Raw genomic sequence first — 12810 nt, 5'->3', positions numbered from 1 at the left:
TTGACAAGGCACTGCTTTTTCATGACGGTGAGTTTCCCTTTGAGTGTATTATAATTTTGTGATAAAAATTTCAAGGAGAAAAAAAAAACACACACAACCTCCTTCCTCTGCCTCTTTCCTTCGGGGAGGGGGAAAGCGAGGGAGGGGGGGCTGGAGATCTATCTCCAGACAGACAGAAAAGAAAGAGGAGCAAATTAAACACCGAGTTGCCAAAACCAGGATATTAGGTTTCAGCCCAGAGAGCTATTGGCTAAGGCTGTGTTTTTTTTGGGGGGGGGTGGGTTTGTGGGTGGGTGATGGTGGTGGTGGGTGGATGTTTAATGGACACGGAGAAAAGGGGAATCGAGTGTTTATGCCTTTCCCAGCGCCGCCCGGGCCCCGGGAAGACCAAGTTCAGTGTCTCGGGCGGGGGCGCGGGCGGGCAGGGGGCGGCGGGGCTGGGCTGGGGGTGCCTCGGCGGGGTGGGGGCCCCGGCGCCTTTTTTTTTTTTTTTTTTTTTTTTCCTTTTCCGCGGATGCAAATTTTTGGGGGGGGGGGGGGGGGAGAGCCTGGGAAGGGGGGTGGCGTGGCGGTTGGTGGTGGGGAGGAGAGGGGAGGGAAGCCTTTTAATGACTCATTGATTGAGCCGGTTTAAAATTAGTTGTGTGCGCGAGTGTGAGTGTGTTTTCCGCCCCCCGGAGCCGCCGGGAGCCGGGAAGGAGGGAGCGGGGCTCGCCGTGGGGAGGACGGCGCGGCGAGGCCGCGAGCAGGGGGCAGGGAGGGCCAGGAGTGACGGCGGGCGAGGAAGAAAAATAAGCTTTTCCAATCTCCTCCCCTCGGTTTTCCCCCCCTCATTTCTTTTCTCTCTCGGAAGCTCTTGGGTGTGAATCGCATTTTCTTTCTTCTCGGCAAAATGGACCCCGCGTCTCGGGAGGGGGAGGGGAGAGGGTGGGGAGGGAGGCGGCGGCAGGGACCGGGTTCCTTTTTCACCCTGGCTGCTGCTTCCCTCCGCTTCTGCGGGCGGCCGCGGCGAGAGCTCGGAGCCGGCCGCCGGTCCCAGCCGGGGCCCGGTCCTGCGCGCGCCCGCCGGCGGGACTGGCTCTTCCCGGCCGCCTCGCCGCCTGGCTCCGGAGCTCCGCCGAGGACCCGAGGCCGGGCCGGACCAGCCCTCGCGCCGCGCCGAGGACCCGAGGCCCACCCAGGCACTTTCTGTCGGGCCCGCGCGGCCGGACCGAAGAGACGAGAGGCTGTGGCGGCACTGTTTTGGCCGAGAGCGCGCGGGCCCGACGCGGTTCGCGCCCCCCGAGTCGCCCCGAATGCGGGATCTTGGGGGGGGGGGTGCTGCGGCTGGAAGGCGCTAAGATGGCGCTGGGCCTGGCCCGTCGCCAGGGCTGGTGGCGCAGTTGCTCCGCGGGCGCCATCTTCCCTGGCGGCGCGGGCGGCGCCCTTCGCGGACGCTTCTCCGGCCCGGGCGCCGGGAGGGCGAGGGCGACGGGGAGCCACGCTTGGGGTGCAGAATTCTGTAAATGGGGCCGGAGCCGAGGCCGGGGCCGCCTAGCCTTGGCCTTCCCCGTGCCCCCGGACCCAAAAGACGAGGAGGCCGGCCCGGAGCGGGAAGGGACCGGGGCCGGCGGCGTCCTGCTCCTTAGCGCTTGTGTTGGAGGGAAGAAGTGGGGCTTGGGGTCGGACCTTGCGGCCGGCGGGTTCCCTCTCTGAGCCCGCAGACCCCCTCCGGTCAAATTCGGAGGGGAGGGGGCTTCTCGTTAGCTCTTCTGGGGCCTAAAACCGCACGGCTTTGTCTTCCCTGGCCTGGCCGAGGGCAGGGCAGGGCATGGAGGCTTTTCCTTCATCCTCTTCCAGTTAGTTTTGAAGAGTAGAGTCAAACCAGGTTACAAAATTGCAGGAAGAAAGAGTCGAGGACAGTATCTGCCTTCTAGTGACTCGGTTGTCGATTGGCACCCTACGTTAGTTTTATTTCTTTAGTTGCTTTATTTTAAAACAGTCCTGGAGAGACATTTATGTAGTCCAACTGTGAAAAGGTTATGGGTTCCAGTGATTTGAAACATCTTGTTGGCTTTCATTTTAATTATTCAAATGGTAGTGATTTAAAACAGTTCTCAGAACTCTGATCCGAAAAATTAAACTCTCTTTGAAACGCTTAGACTTTTTTTTTTTCCTTTCCCTTTCAAAAACAAAAACGAACCCCCCCCCCCCTCCCCGCGCACCGTTTTGGCTCATCTCTTTCTCATCGATATAATAGGCTTCTCCGTTCTCTGACTCCCTAGAGTGTTGCCTTAAAATCATTCATTTAAGTATTTATCTGTTGTGTCGTAGGTCTGTATTAAGAGATGCGTGTGGGTTTTAACTGTGTTTTTGTTACTGAAAAGATTATTGGGAGGAGGAAAAAAGTCTAAAGCTCTCATCTCCCTAGGAGTCCACAGAGATGGAAAGTAAGTAAGTAATTTCTAGTGGATAAAAGTAACATCAGGGCACCAGTAAGTGTGTCCTTGTGTTTATAAACAGTCTATATAGTGGCCGTTTTATCCCCTTTAATAAGACCGTACCATATATTGAACACTACTACATGTGTGTGTCTGGTCCTTTAATTCTTATTTATATCAGCCCTGCAGTGTTGATTTGATTATCTCTTTATACCAGAGGATCACCCAGATACACAAATTGTTCTTGGTCTCACAGTTTTAAGTGGGAGAATTGACATTGGATCCCAAAAGCCATGTTCTTGGCTTTACACACATGGTGTCCAAATCCGAGTTTCAAAAGCAACTGGAGCGAGATATGTTTAAATACAGATTTGTAACCTCACCTTTGCCCCCCATGATTTGTTAGGGCCAGTAGGGTTTTTCTGTTACTGTTGGTTTCCCCAAAACATCTAATGTGGTACACAATCTCAGTTTTAAGCTTCTGACTTTCAACTTCCTGCTGTCCCTAACGCCCAATTTTGAAATTCTGGCCCACCCAGCAAATATGTAGGAGTCTGTGTTAGTCGACAGCTGTCCAGGTGATTCCACTGTGACACAGATATGCATTTGGAATATCGCTATACTATATACCGCGTGCTGTGCTGCTGGCTCTTTTTTGAATGGAAACGTGAGGCCCATATCGCTTTGAGTTTCAACAGTTTTATTGCTCGTTCTTTTTTCTCCTCTAGCTGCCATTTATCAAATTATTGAACCTTTTCTTACAGAAAGAAGGTTTAGGTATTCTAAGACTTTAAAATCTCAGTACGTTTTCAAATGTGTATCTCCTTCTGCTGAAAAGTTATATAACATACAGGCTTCTAGGTCTAGCTGGGCCATCTAGTTTAGTCCAGACAGCTGTGCAACAAAAATAGAATTGAATCTAGGATTGATACAGAAATGAGGAATAGGGTAGAAAAGATTCGGGGGTGGGGGAGGGACCTAGAAATAAATTCTTGGGGGAAAGGATTCTTTTCAGAATTTTGAATTCGGAGGATATCTTTTGGGTTTTGGGAAGTAGGATGGTGAAGTGGCTCTAAACATGAGACCTTTTAAGAACAGAGGAGGCTTTCAGGACACACAAGGTCAGGAAGAAACATCCAGAGCAGGTGATGAATAGCTGACCTGGCCAAAATGGGAGGAAACTAAGCAATAAAAATCATTAACTTCTCTGGAGCAAGAGCCGTGTATATTTGTTCTGTGCTTTCCTTTCTTTATTTCTTTAGTCACTGTTGTGTTTAATAACTGCTAGGGGGAATGGTTAAAAACTTTTGTGATGCAGATGTCAAAATTATGTTATCTTATGCGCACATTTCTCTCTCCTTCCACGTTTGAACATTTTTATAAGGAGCAACTCTTAAGCACCTGTGTGCAGTCCGTGTCCAGTCTAGACTAGTGGGCGGGTGGAGGTCTAGGCTTTGACTGTCCAGTGTGCTTTTTCTCCCTTTGTGTTTCATGGTAAATGCCAGAGTAATTATATTCTTTGACTAAAACCCAGTAAAGCTTGAAAGGAGAAGAAATCTAAAACCTGCTTAGGAGGAGGAGCGTCTTCGTTTTATTTTTATTTTTTAAATATTTATTTTGTGAGAGGTAGAGCATGTGCAGGGGAGAGGCAGAGAGAGAGAAAGGGAGACAGAGAATCCCACTCAAACCCACAAACCATGAAATCATGTCCTGAGCTGAAATCAAGAGTTGGACGCTCAACGAATCTGAGCCATCCAGGTGCCGGACTAGCTTCTTCATTTTAAAGTAGCCTTTAGTGGGGGGTGCCTGGCTGGCTCAGTCAGTAGAACATGTGACTCTTGATTCCAGGGTTGTGAGTTCAAGCCCCACATTGGGTGCAGAGATTACTTTTAAAATAAATTAGTTAATTTAAAACATAATAAAGTGGCCTTTGGTGGGATTCAAGGCAGACAAAATCTCTGCCCTCATGGAATTTAGAGTATAGTGGGGAAGACAGGAAGTAAGTTAAACACAAATAATCATGATAATTGGAGATTAGAAAAACAGTAAAAAGTTAAGCTGGTAGATCTATAAGAATGTGTTGTGGGGAATGACTTTTGGCTAGTGAGAGTCAAGGGGCATCCCTTTAGAGAGTGATACTTGAGCTGAGGCTTGAAACATGAGCTTGTACTACTCGCTGTGTGCAAGCTGGGGAGACAGTCCTAACCTGTGAACAAAGTGCAAAGACCTGGAAGGCCCAGAAGGGCATGGGTGTTAGAGAGAAGCAAGAGGAGAATGAAATAAGAGTTGAGAGATCTTCTAGGGCCTCCTGTATTCGGCTGTACCAGGAGTTTGGGGTTTTGTTTTATTCAAAATAACAAGCTATTGAAGGGCTTTCATTGGGACAGTGGTTATTATTTGGTGGGTTTTTGTTTTTGTTTTTGTTTTAGAGAGAGAGGGTGCAAGTGAGCGAGGGGCAGAGAGAGAAGTGGGGCTCATCCAATGCAGGGCTCCAGCCCAACTGATGTGGGACTTGAACTCACAAACCATGAGATCGTGACCTGAACCGGAGTCAGATGCTTAACGACTGAGCTGCTGTTTTTGTTTTTAATTTTTTTTTTAACGTTTTTATTTATTTTTGAGACAGAGAGAGACAGAGCATGAATGGGGGAGGGGCAGAGAGAGAGGGAGACACAGAATCGGAAGCAGGCTCCAGGCTCCGAGCCATCAGCCCAGAGCCCGATGCGGGGCTCGAACTCACGGACCGTGAGATCGTGACCTGAGCTGAAGTCGGACGCTTAATCGACTGAGCCACCCAGGCGCCCCTGTTTTTGTTTTTAAAGATCACTGCTGCTGTATGGAGCAAGAGGGGAAGTAGACAGGGAGGCTATTGCAGTAGCCGGCTCAAGACTGATGGTATCTAAGCAAACACAGTGGCAGTGGGGATAGTGCAGGGTAGATGGTGGGATTCAGATGTATTTTGAAGGTGGAATCAGAAGTATTGGCTTAATGAGTTATCTGTAGAGACGGAGGAATCAAGGAGGCCTTCAAGTTTCTAGCCTAAGCTTTGGTGGCCGATGGTGCCATTTGCTGGTTGGAGAAGACTGGAAGAGGAACAGGTAGGAAGGGTGGGTAACGAGTTCTGTGTGGGACCTGTTATGTTTTTGAAATACTTGCAAGACCTCCAAATGGAAGGTCAAGTAGGCAGTGAATCTTCAAATTGAGCTGATGGGAGTGGACATAAACTGTGGGAGTCACTAGCATACGAATAGTATGTCATGGAACTAGTTGAGATCATTTGTCATCATAGAAGTCTTAACATCGAACCCTAAAACGCTTCCAGTGGCTAAAGGTTGGACAAAAGAGACTGAGAGGGCCATTAAATGGGAAGAATGGATTATTCTTTTCAAGAGAGAATGGTCTTCTCTGCCAAATTCTCCTGAGAACACTGAGGATAGAGAAATGACCGCTTGGATTTGTCAACATGGAGGTGGCTGTTTGACAAGGAGTTTCAGTGGCATATGGGGATGGAAGCCAAATCAGAATGCATTGAGGATGGGATGGGGTGACCGTAGCCCGCTTTTTGGGGAAGTTTTGCTGTAAAGTCTGGAGAGTGACAGCACAGCAGTGGCTGGAGAGGGAGGGAGGGTTGAAGAAGTGCTTCTTTTTAAATGGCGGGGAATGGAAGAGCATTTTTAAATAGACTAATGGGAATATTTAAGAGGGAGGGAGTGACTAACAGAAGAGAGATAAGACTACCAAAGGAGCAGAATTGTTGAGAAGGTGAGAAGCTATTCAAAACACAAGAGGGTTTGCCTTTGACAGGAGTAAGACGACTTGCAGGGTGGCAGGAGAGGAGGCAGAGAATATGGGCACAGCGCAAAGACGCTTATAAATTGGGGATGGAATACACGGCTTTATGATCTGTGTTCTCAATGAAGTCTGAGTCAAGACCAGCAATGAGGAAGAAGGGGTGTGCATGACCTTGGACAGCAGGATTGTGAACTAAGTCCCTGGGAAGCGAGGTAGGATTGCTGTACACAGGACTGCCTGGCTGTGCCTCGCCTCTGAATTTGAAGTGAAACCGGTCCATCCAGTTGTGTAGTTTTTTGCCAGCAATATCCAGCTGTTACAAGGGAAGCCAAGAGCGGGCAGGGGATTGGTTTGACCAGGACTGGAGTTTTACACCCCACCCCACCCCTCACCCCCACATGTGACAGCAGAGAGAAACTAGGACTTAAAGGTGGTTTCAGGGGACAATTAAAATGAACCTTGAAATGTTAGCTGGGTAGGAAAGCAAGAGAAGAGAATGGGGGTGGGGGCCATGAAGTTAACCATGAGACTTGTTCTTGGTTAATAAAAAATGAGTTAATGGGGAAAGAATTTAAAGGTGGGTTGATGAAAAATCCTGGAGTTGGATAATAGCTGCAATGGCACAGCAGTGTGAATGGGCAGAAGGCCATTGAGCTGGACACTCAAAGACAGTACATCATGTATTTTACCACAATAAAAATAACATCTAAACATTTGTGGCAACTACAGATGTTACTTGCACACTGCCTTGGACTATTTGCAAAGTACTGCATTTTTTTTTTAAATGTTTATATTTGAGAGAGAGACAGAGTGTGAGTGGGGGAGGGGCAGAGAGAGGGAGACACAGAATCCAAAACAGGCTCCAGGCTCTAGGCTCTGAGCTGTCAGCACAGAGCCCGACGAGGGTCTTGAACCCACAAAGCATCCATGATGTGAGCCAAAGTCAGATGTTTAACCGATTGAGCCACCCAGGTGCTCCTAAAATACTGTATTTTCTATGGAAGACGTAGCTTTAAAAATTGTATCTGAAATTACTGGGGCTAAGGAGAGTATCTCCACTTTATCATGTTTATCCCAAACTTGAGTGTGCAAAATAGTCACCTAGAGATTCTGGAGTGGGACCAAGAAATTTTAAATTTTTTCTTAACCTGTTCACTGACTTATTCTAACCCTTCAGCATAGCATTTAAAACAAGCCTGGCATGGGGTGCCTGGGTGGCTCAGGCAGTCGAGTGTCCCCTTCTTGATTTCGACTCATGTCATGATCTCACGGGTTCATGGGATTGAGCCCGTCATTGGGCTCTGTGCTGACAGTGTGGAGCCTGCTTGGGATTCTCTCTTTCTCTCTCTGCCTGTATGCTGCTGTGTCTCTCTCTCAAAATAAATAAATAAACATTCTTTTAAAAACCAGAGAAGCCAGGCATTCGGTAAACATTTGTTGACTAAAAATGTTTGACAGTCCAGGTAGAGTAAAATGATAGGAGCCAAAAGGAAAGGTTTTTGAGATTGGTTGAGATCAACAGTGCCTTATACATTCTGATCTCTGGGGGTGATGAGAAAAAGCAGATTATGGGCTGAGGAGGGAGAAAGGAAGTATTGGGAAAATCATTTTTTTTTTTTTAATTTTTAACGTTTATTTATTATTGAGAGACAGAGTGTGAGCATGGGAGGGGCAGAGAGGGGGAGACACAGAATCCAAAGCAGGCTCCAGGCTCCGAGCTGTCAGCACAGAGCCTGACTCAGGGCTCAAACTCAACAAACCGTGAGATCATGACCTGAGCTGAAGTCGGATGCTTAACCGACTGAGCCACCCGGGCGCCCCGGGAAAATCATTTTTTAAAGATTCAGACAAAACCAAATGGAAATGTGTAGCGCTCCCTTCAGCCACGCCTTTCTGCATTCTTTGAGTGACGTTCATTCACCTTCTCATAAGGTCCTGTGTTCCTCAACCTGCCTACAGAATAAGTAATAGGTGAAATTCGAGAAAAAGAACAGGGTAGATGATAAGATTCAAAATAGATGTCTGTGGTCTCCACTGGAAAGATAGCAAGGTCATTTGTTAGGGGTGGAGGCAAAAGGCTTGGAGTTTAAGGAGAAAAGGAGTCAATTTGTGGAATGTATCAGATGGGGGGGGGGGTACCAGAAATGGGACTTGACTATAATGAGGCAATGTGAATTAAGCTAACATAGGGGATCCATCTCTCCGTGGTCAGTATGATCTATAGTAGAAGTGGAAAATACAGCGAGGGGGAAGGGTTGTTCAATTAGTGTGGAGAAGTGGGAGAGCTGACAGGAAAGGAATGGGGTGTGGACTTTAAAGGAAAGCCCTAACGTGGAGACCTTGTAAGTGGTACCTCACTTTGTAGAAGTTGGAGCCCAGGATGTGGCTCTGCTGGGGACGGCTTGCCCATTTGTAGTGCAGTTCAGGAGAGTTCCGGGGCTGTCCGCGTGTTGTATGGGAAAGGAGAAGAAAGAGGTCTTGGGGGGAAGCGGCTGTGGGGGCTTTGATCTGTTTTTTTTCTTCACCTCACATTGCATCCAATCAGGAAAAGATCCTGAGACCTCACTGTACTAGATCTTAAATCCAGGTTCCCCTTCCCCTTAATCTTTATCAACTTTAATTCATATGGTTGTGACTTGATGATAAATTTTTAATAAAGTTGTAAAATTGAACATTTTCTGGTTTTGTGGGTTCTTTGGCTGTCTTGCAAACACATTAAACACTTCTATTACCTGAAATAAAAAGGGTGAATGTGAAAATGTGAGGGAATGAGGTATGAAAAGTATTGTCTTTCTAGCAAAGGCTTATCTCAGTTCAACCAAAATCCAGGATGCTTCTTTGTATCATCAGAAATTATGTTTTCTGTCCTCACCTGTAGTTGGAACATTTTCACAAGGAAGAGAATAGGGGGGAAAGAGAAATAATATTTGTTAAACCTTAACATTATTTCCAGCCCTGATGTTTTAATATTATTAAATTCTCATAGTAACCCTGGAGGTAGGTTTTGTCTGTAGAGATAATGAAACTGAGGTTTACAAAGGGTAGATAACTTACCCAAGGTTCCATTACTAAGGGTCAGAGCTGAGATTTGAATGTATACTGTAGACCCATGCATCATACATTTTGCCATCAGTATTAAGCCCGTGTATAGATTTAATTGACAGATGACTGCCTACTGAACATTTTAATATATTAAAATTGGATGACCTTGATTTCAGTAGAAGGACTAGGGAAAAGTAGTGTTTTTGGTGATAAATAAAAACTGCGACCAAAAACACCAGAATCTCTTACGGTGATAAATTCTAGGTCAGAGCTCTTATTCTGCCCCTTCTGCAGATAACTCGGTTTTTATTTGCACAGTAAGGTGAGTCAAACATGGGGACCGTTTTAGCTCTATCTTTGGTAGCAATCAGAGATTATGAATCATATCTTTCACTTAAAAAAAATCCTAATTGGGAAAAAGAACACTTAGGACCTTAATTAAGCATGATACGGTGCAGCTCAAGTTGTACCCGTGCTTAGAATGTCAATATAAGCACAGTAATTAGAAGTACAGATTTGGGGTGGAAGTACTTAAAATGTTCAGGAGCGCCTGGGTGGCTCAGTCGGTTGAGCGTCCGGCTTCGGCTCAGGTCATGATCTCACGGTTTGTGGGTTCAAGCCTCCATCAGGCTCTGTGCTGACAGCTCAGAGCCTGGAGTCTGCTTCAGATTCTGTCTCTCTCTCTCCCTCTCTCTGCCCCTCCCCCACTCACACTCTGTCTCCCTCAAAAATAAACATTAAAAAATGAAATGTTCAAAGTGTGATGCACTTTAAGGAAACATTCTTTTAAAGAGGCCATACTGTAAGGTTGAACATAAGGCACATTTACTAAGTGTGGCCAGTAAGGTAACATGTCAAAAGGAATTTTTATTTCCTTTTTGACTGTTCCAAAAGGCTTAGCCCTGATAGGCAACAGGAGTAAAAGATCATGAAACACTCGCCCTGTGGGTTTTTGAGTTCACCAGGGCTGAGATCTATAGCTCTTGAGCTGCACGCTGCTTACTGAACACTCTGAGGTAGCACATGAGTTCTTCATGCAAGGCTGCAAGAACTAACTTGAATTTTCCCCCTTTGCCCATTGAGAACCAACTCTATCACTGCTTATTAGTGGGAAGCCTAAGTTGGGGAGATGAAGAATTTCAAAATCTTGTGGTAAGTGTCACGCTGGAGAGAATCTCAAAATTTGTTATGTGGTCCGTAAATATCTTGACCATAACTAAGGAGTAATAAGGCTGCTATTGTACGTATTAGAATCAACCACCCATAAAAGTTGCTTGCAGTATATTTCAAAATGACCCCTTTTGAACTTTTTTTTTTAACGTTTATTTATTTAGAGAGAGAGAGGGATCATGAGTGGGGTAGAGGCAGAGAGAGAGAGGGAGAGAGGGAGAAATCCCAAGCAGGCACTACCCTGTCCTCACAGAGCCCATCGTGGGGCTCGATCTCACTAACTGAAATCACGACCTGAGCCGAAACCAAAGTCAGATGCTTCATGGACTGAGCCACCCAGGCCGCCCCTCCTTTTGTACTTTTTAAGAAGATAAATCAGCTTATCTGGTTTCTTCAGTTTTTAGAGTTTTTAGTGCTCCTTAGAAAATATTTTACAGTGTTATGGCCACCCCCATCAGTGTATTTTTAGCAGTACGTTTTCAAGTCCTAAGCATTTCCTCTGAATTAAAAAAAAAAAAAAAAAAAAAAAAAAAAAAAGCCATAGTTGTTGAATAAGCTTAGTTTCAGTGCAGTATAACTGATAGTTTTGTGAAAATAAAATAGGGTAGTTTATAATTTTCTTTTTTTTTTTCAGAAATCATTTCTCAGGGCACCTGGCTGGCTCAGTCATCTCAGGGTCGTGAGTTTGAGTCCCACGTTGGGTGTAGAGATTACTTAAAAATAAAATCTTTAAAAAAAATCATTTCTCAATAAACAGAACTGGAGAAACCTGGATGCCATTTTGAGAGATTAAATTTAAAAATCTTTGTGTTTGTCAAAGTTGTTACAAAGTTAAAATTCACGGCAATGAAAGTTAGAAAACTTCAGTTTTTTAAACTAGAGAAAATTTTAGTTTTTTAAACTAGACATAACCTGGGAAGTAGAATACTAGGATTTTCTTTTCCTGTGAGAACTGTCTTAAAACTTAGAAGTAACTCTTTCCATGTATAGACAACTATTACCCACAAAAAAAAAATCACATTTTTTTCCTCCTGACTACTGAGCGTAAAAGTTATTTTCATGTGGTTTTGATTTGGAAGTATTTCTTCCCGGATTTAAAATAAAAATGCATGCTGCTATATTTAGATTTAACTCTGGCATTTCCTAGAAGTGCAAAGAAATACATTTAGAAATAGGTCGCTTTATTCTTCCTATCTGTATTCTGATTCACCAGATCTGTGAGAATCTTAGGATTGGAGAGCTCCATGGAAGCCAAGCCCTTTTCTCTGGGTGTGATCACACTTAAAAGATTAATATTTACTAGATATGTTTGGAGCTGCTTTTATCCATAGACCTCAAGATGGCTTTTTTGTTTTACTGTTTTACATGTTTGTCTGACTTCATATGTCACATGATACCCTTATTACTTTCTGTTACAGCATATATCATGTAGATAAAACAATCTGAAAGTAAATGCCCAGAGAGAATAATACAAAGAGAAATGAAATTTGGGTAACCATGCTGTTTGAAAAAAAGGGGTGGGGAGGACCTTTACATACTTAGCAATGTAAAGTGGACATTATGCCATGGAAAATACCAAATACATGCCAAAGAAAATGTGCTTCTCTTTTTTAAATGGTATCTTCTGAGTACTAATATATTACTGTACATGTTTTTTTCATTTACATGGTCATATTAAAGTTTTACGGTTAAATTAGACAAATAATCGATTAAGAAGTTACCCTAAGTCGTGCAGGAGTCTGTTTACAGAGCTTCCCCTTCAATCCTCATGGAGGAAGTTATGCATGTGCAGCAGTCAAGGTGAGGAAAAAATCTGCAGCTAATTTAATTTTTTTAATATTTGTTTATTTTTGAGAGAGGCAGACAGAGTGTGAGCAGGGGAGGGGCAGAGAGAGACACAGAATCCGAAGCAGGCTCCGGGCTCAGAGCTGCCAGCACAGAGCCTGACGTGAGGCTTAAAACCACCAACTGGGAGATCATGACCTGAGCCGAAGTCAGATGCTTAACCGACTGAGCCACACAGGCGCCCGTCTGCAGCTTATTTAGAAAGCTGTCTAAACTGTTTTTCAGAAGCACACGTTGGATATGCAACACAACATGCACAATATAGAGAGATAGGCTCAAATGTTCATGTAAATGAACACTTTAAATACCTGCATAATGTGAATATAGATAGGTAAGTTGTTTTTTAAAATGCATTTTCTTCATGAGTTGAATACCCCCCAGCTACAACTTTCTATTATTAGATCAAAAATTGTGACATAAAACCTACGTGACATTAACCTTTTATTTTTGTCACATGTTGCATAAATTCCCAACTCGTAACTATCATTTAAAATATGTTCTGGGGGCGCCTGGGTGGCTCAGTCGGTAAGCGGCCGACATC

The 12810-nt window shown here is 44.9% G+C and overlaps 1 protein-coding gene and 1 long non-coding RNA gene across 2 annotated transcripts in view; one reads left to right on the top strand and one right to left on the bottom strand.

The window, feature by feature from the left end:
• Window positions 1-6: 6 nt before the first annotated feature.
• The window catches only part of BICRAL (BICRA like chromatin remodeling complex associated protein), a 78289-nt gene continuing 65485 nt past the window's right edge, over window positions 7-12810 (top strand). Inside the window, exon 1 of the mRNA XM_049653242.1 lies at window positions 7-27. The gene's annotated coding sequence lies outside the window, so the exon portion shown is untranslated. The remainder of the gene's footprint in view (window positions 28-12810) is intronic.
• The window catches only part of LOC125938228 (uncharacterized), a 30657-nt gene continuing 26688 nt past the window's right edge, over window positions 8842-12810 (bottom strand). The window contains exon 3 of the long non-coding RNA XR_007462637.1: window positions 8842-8944. This is a non-coding gene — a long non-coding RNA (uncharacterized LOC125938228). The remainder of the gene's footprint in view (window positions 8945-12810) is intronic.

Source organism: Panthera uncia (assembly GCF_023721935.1).
Source record: "Panthera uncia isolate 11264 chromosome B2 unlocalized genomic scaffold, Puncia_PCG_1.0 HiC_scaffold_24, whole genome shotgun sequence".
Classification (NCBI taxonomy): Eukaryota; Metazoa; Chordata; class Mammalia; order Carnivora; family Felidae; genus Panthera; species Panthera uncia.
The sequence above is the reverse complement of the archived record's forward strand: the minus strand, read 5'-3'. Positions and strand labels throughout refer to the sequence as shown.